Raw genomic sequence first — 11,715 nt, forward strand, 5'->3', positions numbered from 1 at the left:
CGGCCAAAATCTTCGGATAAACCATGGTAACTTTAATGACTTGAGTAATCAATGGCGTGATATCATGTCAATTTCCTAGAAAAACAACACTTGCCCAATTCAAGCGATACTTTGCATCTATACTATTTTACGGAACTTCATAAAGCTATGATACTCTTTACAGCCTTGGAAACCATAGGGAGGGCACTGGATGGGCAAGGAATTTGCCAAAACGCTTTTATATTTGCTATTTTCTCCATGATATTCTCTTTACTATTATTTAGGGTTTCCTCCATTTTCTTCTTATCGCTTCACATACTTCCAGCGCGATTGTCTAGAGGTATTCACCTCTTCCTAAACTATAAAGATATTTTGCCAGCTTTCATCGTGCAGAAAGGTACTGCTCTTTAAAAAAATCTTCCTCAATATGAGCTACAATATTCCTCAACTTTAACCTAAACCTACTCCTCCTTTATCATAGCATGCCCAGAGCAATTACAATGAATCTTTATATGTCTTCGAGCGCTAATTTCATATCGCCAAGAAAAGGCACTACTCCATAGCTTGCGTCGCCATTGTTTTTCCCATTCAATTTTATTGAACACAATTGTTTTGAAAGCTTTTTCCCGCGCCATGTTTAGTTCAAAACAACACCTCTAACCAGAGACACTGCATTACCGCATTTGAAATACACTTTCCGTGTAAGCATAGCTATGGTGTAAGGAAGAAGGTTTTGAAATTCCTCTTTATCGCGTACGTGGTACCTAATGGTTTTTGTACTCGATATTTGTAATGTAATCTATTTTTACTGCTGGTAAGATGGTAAGACTAAGATTGCTTCTAATTTGGCATTCGGCTATGAGAAAGAGATTGAATTGTAATTGCAATACATCGCGAGTAAAATTCGTTCGGGGTATGGTTATTTGTAGACTAGCTACACTGTTGGTGGAGAAGGAAAAGCTGGGAGGAGTATGGCAATTGAATCTTTAATGAGGGAGCTGGGAAAAATTGGCGATGGAGGGTTGCCAGCGGTCAGCCTATCTATTTATTATAAGTCTAAAAGCAACCCGCTATTCCACCATCTCGCACCTCAAGCCCTACTCCAAAACACCTCTAACTCCCTATGCTCTTCTCATTTGGAAAGAGAATTGCTTTTACACTCTCCACCTAGCCCAACACACCGAGTTTACGCTAGCCACTCATTTCATGGCCGAGTGCCGGCTAAACATCGGAAAACAACACTCGCTTCTTTGAGTGCTGCACTTGGCTTTCGGACTTCCAGGCTTCATGATGCCTTTCCGTCACTAGGCGGCCCTAAACAATCTCAAATCAAACAACATTTATTTCACTGCCTCCGCCATCTTAACTCTGCGCGATGCTCGCGCAGAGTCAACACGTCACAATGTCTTCCCATCTTTCACATGCTCACGAGAGATTACCACAGTGCTAACCAGCCTTTACGAGACACCATAGGCATTTTGCAGCACTTTCATTTTCAACAGCAAATAGCAGCTTGCCCTTTCGCGTTACACGTATATTAACTTCAACCTTTCTCCTTTAGCTTAGCCTGAGCGACTGTTATGGTTAGTTAGAGGCGCCCCAGAAACTCCTAAAGGCGATTGTTTTCCTGCCCTTTTTCCAGCAATTTACTTCTACTTCATGACAGAGAGCTGGGTTACAATCTCACATCTACGGCAAAGGCTAAACAACCGGCAAACGTGACAAAGTAGCGAGGAAAACAAACCTGGGTTGCTCAATCTTAACCTTAACGTTTCAGGCAAACACGGTTACAAAAATCACTAGCATCATCAATCAGTTCCACGTCCACCAAATGCCATTCCAGGGCCGCTAAACCTGTGTCAACAGAAATTGCACTCGAGGTTTGTATATACTGAGTTACAAACTCTTTCAAAGGGTTACTCTTTATCTCAAATCATTAAGAAACTAAACCTTTTTTCATCAAAGATAATCAGCTTAGGGTAATAAACAATTCCTTCTACAATATCAAGGCTTATGGCGTTACTTCAAACACTACTTTACCTTACAAAAGGTTCATAACATCTACTTACTTGTCTATTGCATTACACTTTGTTGCAATTCAACATTTTCTCTTTATAGTTCTTTTATCAGTCCAACAGTTAGACCTCAGTTTATTATCCAGCTATCCCAACTTCACAATTCGACAATTATAATCCAAGGATTTCCTCATTTCCGATTTTTCAAAATCTTCGACTTCTTACATCAATTCCTGAAATTCCAATCTCCACATTACATGCAACTTCGCATAGGTTAGTCCATACATTATTTGCAATGTATTCTTCACATTATGATCTACTATCAACTGGCTTAGGGTTTACTACAAAGCAATACTTTTTTTTCATTGAATAAAATGAAAATGTTGATAGCCCTACAACGACATCTACGTTGTTAATGTTACTAAGTCCAACAACACGTTTCTTCTTCGAGACAACATTGCTAGTAGCTTCTTTCTAAAGTTTTTTGGGCATAAATCTTTATTTGCGGAATAATTATATTTTGAATTGTTACATACTTACAAACTTAACGTCATTTTCAATCCCTCTGGTCTTTATATTTCCAAACTTACATACCCCTTCCAAGTTTTTCATGAACAACACCTAACAATCTATTATTTCTGCAAACATCTTAAATTCTATTCAAATAATGCATTTAGTAACGAATTCAAATATTTATCACATTTCTGACACCAAAATTTACTAAATACAATGCAAAACTCAACCTTTAGAGATAACAAATTCCACAAATCTCTTTAAAACTGAAAGAGTAATAAGGTTAGGAAATTAACTTCATACCAATTGTTTGCATATTGCTTCAAGAACATTTCATGAGAAATCCATTGTCTATGACCATGTTGGCAAAACTGGACCACAATTGCTTCTTGATAGATTAGGGGATGGTATTCCATCAATGGCTTATTTCCATTCACCTTTGTTTTGTGTAGCTTTTTCTCCCCTGTTTTGGCAAAGTGGGTTACAACATTTCAATTCCTGTTAGGGTTCATATTTCCAATCTTGACTTTATCATGGTAAAATCCATTTACTGCTGTTAAAATTCTTCTTTGAACCATGTTGTAATTGGTTACAAGTTTATCAATACCAATCTCATGATTGAACTGTTGCTGGATAATTATAATGATTTATGCTAAAACATCACTTAAACTGTTATGAAAAGAACACATTTCTTCTCTTCAATTCTCACTTCCTAATTTGCACTCAGCTGTGCTTCATTAGGGCTAGGCCAAAAACTCTTTGCAAGACCATACCTTACAAAATCTCAATTGTCTTACAACCTTTATGGTAAATAAATACTTGCAATGGTTCATTTTCTCTCAGAGAAGCGAGTGCTAGCTGAACTTGATATGGGGGAAGTTTAACAAACCATACACAGCAAATTATAATTATTTTAGGAGTAAGGATTTTCAGTATTTTCTTCAACAACAAAAGCTCCACTTTGTCACTCTAATTGTATTCTTATTTCAAACAAACGAAAAGGATACCAAACACTGTGCAGTCTCAACTGCTTTCGCTATCATTACAAAAGAAACATGTTACCTGCCATGTTGTTCTTGACTGCCCTCTACATTATGGTTAATGTGTACAAACTTGAATATTGATCCTCTCTCTAAATTGAGGTTAACTTGTACAAACTTTCATATTCATCCTCTCTCTAAATTCTAGTTCATTTGTACAAACTTCTCTTTTGATCCAATCAGTCACCCAAATTGCAGAACTTCTGCTAATTAAGAATAATTTTGGTAATGCTTATTTTACTCATCCTCATTTTACTACTTTCTGCCTACTTCCTTAAAACTTCTCTTCTTAAAACAGCAGAGAAGCAATGTCCATTCCATTCCAAATCACAACAAAAAACAGGAACATAACTGCACACTCACTTTTCCCTTGCATGAATTGGTACCTGTTTCCAATGTGGTCAACATTTCTCCTCAACTAAGATTTCCATTGAAAGGTGTTCCAAATTTAGTGTCTATGTCATAATAATAGTTCCAACAAGAAAAGAAAAATCATGATATCGTATATCTCACTAAAGCCAAATCTAAATCAAATCCTGGTTTTTAAATGTTAACAGCCTAAGCATATCTCATTGACAGACAAGAAAGACAAAAACAGTTACGCAGGAAACAGATGTAGCTAGTGCTATGCTTCAACTACAACTCCTGTGAAGCTAACACATAACACAGGGGAATTTAGGGACTACAATTGTTCTGAAATTGAACACTGTCACAGGGGCTCTAATGTTTTTTCATGCAAATAAAAACAGTTAAAATTTATCTTTCTTCCAGAACTTGCCTTTGCCATTAACATCTTCGTTCTCCTTTTCATCCATTTTCTCTGGACAAAAACTTAAATTTTGAACTAAATAGTATATCCAATAATTATGTCTAAAACCTCGGTAAATAACATTAAAATCTTTCTAAAACAACAACAACAAAACAATGCAGCCAACATTAACACAAACATCTCGTGATTTTGTAATTCACTTTATTGAATTGAGTGCTCCCAACAAGAGCATTAGGAAACTTGCATAGCCTTATAACACATCTCCTGGCTAGTGTGTGGAAATCAGTAAGTACTTCCCATAACAACTGGGCGGCTACTCTGAAATAAAGGGCTTTGCGACATGGTATTATTTATTACCATCCCCCTTAACAATCCTGGAAGAAAAACACATCTTGCAAACTCACTTCCTGGTCTCAGTAGTTACATCTATGTTAGAACAACTGCAAATCCAAACTATAAAGAGAACATGTTCCACTCGAGAGAAAAGGTTGAATGAAAACATTTATTTACTTTCCAATTTTTGGATAACAAGTACATCTGGAAGATTTTATGGCTCTTTCTATCTCATCAACCTTCCAACAGCATCAAGTAGCAACTCATCCATTTATGAAGGGTTCAACAGCTAACACTCCCATAGTCCTCTGATCTGTACATGACAGTGACAGTAAAACCCCATAACTCAAACTCCCAGGGATTTCAGTTATCAACATTGCTGGTGAATTTTAATTAACCTGTTCTTAATTCATAACGAATCATCTCTTCACCAGTCTATTATCTACATTTACTTTTGTAATAGCCAATTTATGAAAGGTTCTAGTGTGGGAAGTTTAGCAAAATGTACTTTATCAACCAACTTTTTCACTTTCATTTCACCTTTGTTGAGTAAATTTGAGCCTAGGGAAAGTAACATTACTTCAAGTTAATGGGAAGTTTGAGTTAACTGAGTTCAAGCTACCTGGTAGTAAATTCCAGGAGAAAGGGGTTCAAATCCAAGGCAAACCAAGCTTGTTAAAGTTACTGGAGGTTTGAGTTTACAGTGTTTGAGTTAGCAGAGTTCTACTGCATTTTATAAAACTGTGGATAGTTGCATTTATAAAGTACCTACCCTCCCAAAACATAATTTCTATACATTACTCAACTTGAGTAATATTTCAATTAAACAAGCTCCAAACAAACTAAGGTAAACAATTGCCTAAATGAGTACATGGTATTCCTTATCAAACTATTACTTTTTTTTTCAACACTGATTGTTTTCACCTCACTTTAATACAACATTTGAAGCTGTTCTGAGGTTTAGAAAATATTGCAATCACAACTTGAAAAATTTTGAAGACCAAGCCAAATCAAAGAGAATTTCATACACTTTCAGCACCTTAACAACAACATAAATGTCAATGGCATTCAAGGACAGAATTTATTCAAAGAGTCACTGACCAAAAATACTCAGGAGGCAGGAATATAGCATAAACACGTGTTTGGAACCAACAAGAGCTCTAAAGATTTTAGCCAGACCACCACATGAAACCTAATTCAATCAAACAGTCTATTCAATCTAAAACTGTTCTTATTCTTCACTGCCATTCCTTACACTCAGCAACTTTCTTCAAGCTGTAAAGCAACCAAATCATCCAAATAATTTCTTACTCTGAATTTTGATATATGCTATCTATCAAATGGTCACCCTTTAGAGCTCTGTGGCCGAGGAGAGTCTTTATGCTTCCTCTTGTAAGATACCACTGTAAGGTCACTTGTCAGTGAGCCTATGCCTGTTAAAATGTGCTGTGGCATGAACACTTGAAAAAAGTCCAAGGGAGGGTAGAAACCAAATAATGGGATACATGTACATAATTTCTCCATAAATATGTTTTGGGAAATCAAGGAGAATAGACCCAAAACATGCTAATAAGTATATTAATCCAAGTTATAACACAACCATGGGAGGACACTGACGGGAAAGAAACAAGGTAATAGCTACTATATACATGGAGAAATAGGTCTCTAAATAAATAAGGAAAAAAATCCACACACAATACGCTTCAAATTATACATCTCACTAAATTTGCCTCATGATTAACCAGTTGCAAGGCATAAGGATTGCCCAGAAAAGACATTGAAAAAAAATTATTACAACAAAATATATAAAAATTAACAAAGCCTCTTCCAATAAGCACCTTCAACCCAATCAACAAACTCCAATTCAGTAGGGAATTCAATACCTTACCTTCCTCACACCTGGGTTTTGCAATCAAATCCCTTGGAGAATATCTTTATGTGGATTTATCCCAGGGGTATGTCTTGGAGTTTGCCTAGAAATCACTGCCCTTCTATTTTAAATGTACTTGGGAGGGTAAAAGCATTGCTGCTACTCATTTAACACAGTGGACAATACATGCCTCAAGCAAAAACACGAAGGGCTTCTTTTTGCAGAACCAGGTAAATTTCTTATCAAAATTCCATCCTGCAGCCAAATTTAACATGGTTGAGCTGAAGTCCAGCAGGCAATAGCTACAAGAGCCAATAAAGCAAGAGAAAAACTGTTAGAGAAGAATCACAGCCCTAACTCTATCCCAACTGCTTAAGTAGAAATAAGTGACAAATTAACAAATTTCATGCAAAACAAAATCACACTAGGCTCTCTGATCCTTCAACAAACAGCTTGCTGTAAAAAGAACAAAAAGCAATTCTGGAATGACCCAGTGGTCAAGGTTGTTTATCATATGTCTTACATACTGAAAATTGATAAATTTCTTTCAGCATACATCTCAATTCACATCTGCTGAGGCACAAATTCACCTGTCCATTCAAAGATCCACACCCACAGTAAAACTCGTTCTTATCCAACTCTGTTTCGTAGAGTACAAACAACGCGCAAGTAGATTACAAATATCACGTGATATTTTTACTCCACAAATATCCGCAACATTTGCCCAGACTGAAATGTAAATGTGGCGTGTTGGATAATAAATCTCTTATTAGACATTTTGTTTGTAGTATCGCCGTGTATTTTCACTCGGTTGTAATTTTAATTGCCCTATGGGCTGTTAAAATATGGCACAACTCGTATTAAAATTACTCACCAATACTACACAACAAAACATATAATTAACAATTATTCCACGAGTGCATGTTGCATAGGACATAATACATAGCCAACAGGGCGCATAGCCCCGAGTTAGCTATAATCATCTCATATGCAACAAGTGCTCATGGAATAATTGTTTTCTTGAAAAAAGAAATGCCCCCAAGATATTAAACAAATCTTCTTGACTTTATTTCCTGAGAAGAAACTGGATGTTACAATGTACATATATTAGAATATTGTATATTTGCACCTATACCATAATGGCTAAGCCAATGTAAAGTATTGAATTGCATTATCCAATGATCCACTTTTTAATAACTTTATATATACTAAGGTACCCGGTTTTTCTGTTGTTATCAACAGGGATGTTGGTCACCTATTAGAAATATTTATGGGGAAAATAAGGATTTTTTTCTCTAAAAGGTTGGACTTTTTAGGGAAAATTGTTTGAAACTTAGGACTTTTTAGGGCATTTTTTAGTAAATGTATCTTACCTTTTTTCCCATCCAAACACAAGCATACTTACTCAATTACAAGCGCAATATACAAAGTTTTCAACAAGAGGATGGCCATCGTTAGAATGTGTCTCCAAAAGGCCTTATGTAAATCCAACATCAATAAAATTTAAAGAGAGGCTCCCAGTTGTCAACTATCCTTGTCAAAGCTGGAATGAGTGTTAACCATCTGAGCTGAACGTGACGAATAAACAGTTGCTCGTCAAAGCCAAGGTCAGTTTGTGCTTTGAAATAATCTTCTTCATGAGCTGGATGTGCTTTGGACTAATAAAAGAGATCAAGGTCCAGTTGTTCAGCATGCTGACCATACTCAGACAAGGCATGTCTGACGCTGTTATGCATGATATCAACATTACAAGGCAAGAATTCTACAAGACAAGGGAAACCTAGTCTCCCTCGCAGCCGTTTTTAGTCTCGTCACGCAACGCTTCTCCCCACAAATAGTGATTGGTTGAAGTAGCGGAAAGGAATGTTGTTTGAATGTGAGCAGCCGTTTGTGTGGAGAAGCGTTGCGTGATGAGACTAAAAACGGCTGCGAGGGAGACTAAGGGAAACCCAATCCCTTCATGTTCTCATTGAGGGACTTCCAAAATGTTTTATTCACATTTGGACCATCTGAGCCTGTACTGAAGAACTGTTCTTTATTCAAACCAACCTCTTCCAATGTTGAAACTATGGAATCAAATCATTAGAAAGTAAAAATACATCAAATGACAAAATTGTGAGGTAGCTCAATGGATAGAGTGCTGGACTGTTGTGCGGGAGGTAGAGGGTTCAAGCCCTGGCCACACCAACACTCAAGGTCTTCAAATAACTGAGAAGAATATGCTTCCTTTCTGTAACATAAAGAAATGGTTAGATATTCTAGTCTTCTTAGATAGGGATGAATAAATGGAGGTCCCGTCTCCTGCAGGGTTAGGGGTAGGAGACGTTACTTTCCCACACACAAGTATACTGTGTGTTGGATGTCCTCCCCTGGGGTAGGTTGGGTGGGTGCTTACAGGGCCGTTCTGAAAACCACTTCTGTGAGAACGCACCCTGTCTAAAGATTATCTATCTATCTATCTAATACAAACCAGTAGTTATTTAAGACAAACTCTCTTTCACCTTTTAAAGTGGGGTGACTTTATAATCACTGTCAGCCTGACTGAAAACACATAGTATTCAACAATGTCATCTTCCAGTAAGCGTGCTGTTTTTATGAACTGTTCGTTTCACTCGGATTCCTTTGTTTTCGGAGTTTCAGCTTCTGCATGAATACGTCATCAAAGAAATGGAAGGCAGAAGTGGACAAACAAGGAAAACTAGGTTCTTTCTTCTCTTCTGGCTCCGCTTCATGGTAAGGTGATGTTCAACTGCACAAATCACAAGTTGGGCTTCAGCATTTCTCTTTCAAATCAACCACTACGATGATGCCTAAGTGAATTTAATAGCATAAGATGCAGGAGCCCTAGAAGTTGTCACACATGCACTTGCTGTTGTTGAACTTTAAAAATAAATGCACAAAAAAGTCAGCGATTTGTTAACTACAAACTTACACCGTTAATTGGATCTTCCTCCCCCTTGTTTACTCCTCATGCAAAAAATACGTATCAGTTGTACAGCACTTTGTGGAAGTGAGGTTTGGTTCATCCGCAGGCAGCCCAAGCTCACTACTAGAAGAGCGAACGTGACTCTTACAGTGTTGTGCAACCTTTTCTATTGATAAAGGTTTGTATGGGATGTTATCGGTTTGCCTTCAAAGAGAGGAAAAAATGTCTTGTTTTGTAATAAAATGGACTTACCTTATTACCTTGTTGTTTTCTTTGTTGATTCCTAACATCTCAGGCCACTTTGAAGCGTTTTCGGCGAGTTAGCGCTATGTTGGTGTTCAAATGCTAAAAGAAAGACTTTCTTAGCATGTAAGAGTCGTGTGCAACATGGTAAGAGTCATGTCCGCTTTTCTAGGTGTGAGCTTGGGCTGCCTGTGGTTCGTTTTTTATAAATCAGAACAGACAGTTACGTTTTGTTAGTTTCTCAAGGCAATGCTGTTGGTTCAAGATAAAATGTGTTACGTCCTTGACATGTTTTTGGTGAGGGTGGGTATAACTTTTCCAAATCCCAAAAAGAAACAACATGCATATCTCTTCCATAAACAAAAAACACAAAATGTATGCTTTACTTGCAGCCCTATCTTGTAATGATAAAAGCATAAGAATGAAAAATTACTCTTGGAAACTTCTCAGAGTCTTCCCAATCCCATAGAGAAAAGGGGCAGTAGTAGCATTTTATTTACTCCATGTAAAAGTTGCATTGAAATAAAAATGTATTTGGAAAATTTTTTGTGGTTCACCAAAAGCCTTATACCTCTGCCCCACCTTTTCTCATTGACAGTCACACCAGTAAATGTTTGTCCCCCTGCTACTTCTTTCCTTTCCCCGCCTACTTAGAAAATTAGTGACAGCCCTGACTAATGATAATGCTCAAATTTAGCAAATAAACATTATTACAATAATCTAACATCAAACTGTCACAACTATTTACAAGGAAATGTATGACAACTGTTGGGGAGAATTGACAATCAAATCTTTAAGATTACAATACTCTACAGAATCCTTCATAGACCCTTATTTTCGAGTAAGAGCACTTTCATGTCACTTTGAATATAAATGAAGAATTCGTGCAGTAACCACCCTATTTTCATACAAATTTACAATTCAGTTTTTTGCGAATAAAAATTGGCAGGATTTAATAGAATTAATCGCCGGATTTAATAGATTCAATATAGGTGGACTAAAACAAACGGATGGATTTCATACCGAGTTCATTTTGACTTGCCCCACTCCATTTACATATTCCTTTTTATGACCTAGACCCCGTAATCACAGCTACATTTCGAAGAATAAAGGCTGATAGTTTCGAAAGAAACTGTTTGGGGCTGCGTCGGTGGGAGTAACGAAATAATTTGGATATATCAACAAAGTTGACATGATAAATTGGCCACCGTAATGATTACAAAAGCTGACGTTTCGAGCGTTAGCCCTTCGTCGGAGCGAAGGCATTTCCAAGACTTAACCGTTTCCAATACTTAACCGTAAACCGCAAGGGAAAATGCTCGATCTCCAAAAGTGAAAATAAGTTGAAAAACGTCTATAAAGCCATTAGCAATCTAAATAAATGATTTAGAACAATGATTTCTGCAGTTTCCTCAGGTATAAGATTCAACCCAGGGTGTTACGAAAACGAAGACCCTCGAAAACGAAGAGGTAGGACATAAGACCCGGTCCTCGTTTTCGTACTACGACAACGAAGATCGGGTCTTAGGTCTTACCTCTTCGTTTTAAAGGGTCTTCGTTTTCGTAACATCCTTCAACCCAACCGTACTTTTCCTGTTTCAGTAGGCGCCCGTTTCCAACTGGAGTAACATGACCTAACATGGAAGGTTACATTAATCTACTATCTAACCCAAATCCATAGTAGCAAAAAATTCTCTGTAATTTCAGTAGTAATTCTACTTCACGTTACCTGTTCATCTTTTGGTATTCACCCTTTCAGAGGTTTCAGAGCAGCTTCTACGCACATCTTAGTTAGCTCAATGCAAATGTTTTATTTACCGCTGTCCAAAAGGAATTTGACGACCAGAAATTATAACTAGAATTAATATTTAAATTTCCCCTGCGACTTGTGTGAATGGGGGTATAGCTCAGTGGTAGAGCATTCGACTGCAGATCGAGAGGTCCTTGGTTCGACTCCGAGTGCCCCCTTTCTGTATATGTAGCAATATGTATACAGAAACTATACCCACCATTGTGGGTATAGTTTC

At 37.2% G+C, this 11,715-nt stretch overlaps 1 long non-coding RNA gene and 1 other non-coding gene across 11 annotated transcripts; one reads left to right on the forward strand and one right to left on the reverse strand.

Annotated features, from left to right (window-relative positions):
• Positions 1-4,497: 4,497 nt before the first annotated feature.
• Positions 4,498-11,563, reverse strand: LOC111334675 (uncharacterized). Of its 10 annotated transcripts, none has more exons than XR_015994671.1 (4): positions 11,418-11,563; positions 9,698-9,790; positions 9,021-9,329; positions 4,498-8,749 (listed from the first exon to the last, which is right to left on the reverse strand). It is a non-coding gene; the product is annotated as an uncharacterized LOC111334675 (long non-coding RNA). The 10 variants fall into 10 exon arrangements; XR_015994672.1 differs by having other exon boundaries at positions 9,698-9,877; XR_015994670.1 differs by lacking the exon at positions 9,698-9,790 and having other exon boundaries at positions 4,498-8,299; positions 8,469-8,585; positions 11,418-11,528.
• A 21-nt stretch (positions 11,564-11,584) lies between these two features.
• Positions 11,585-11,656, forward strand: Trnac-gca (transfer RNA cysteine (anticodon GCA)). The gene has a single exon. It is a non-coding gene; the product is annotated as a tRNA-Cys (tRNA).
• The last annotated feature ends 59 nt before the right edge of the window (positions 11,657-11,715 follow it).

This window comes from Stylophora pistillata, chromosome 13, assembly GCF_964205215.1.
Source record: "Stylophora pistillata chromosome 13, jaStyPist1.2, whole genome shotgun sequence".
Taxonomy (NCBI): Eukaryota; Metazoa; Cnidaria; class Anthozoa; order Scleractinia; family Pocilloporidae; genus Stylophora; species Stylophora pistillata.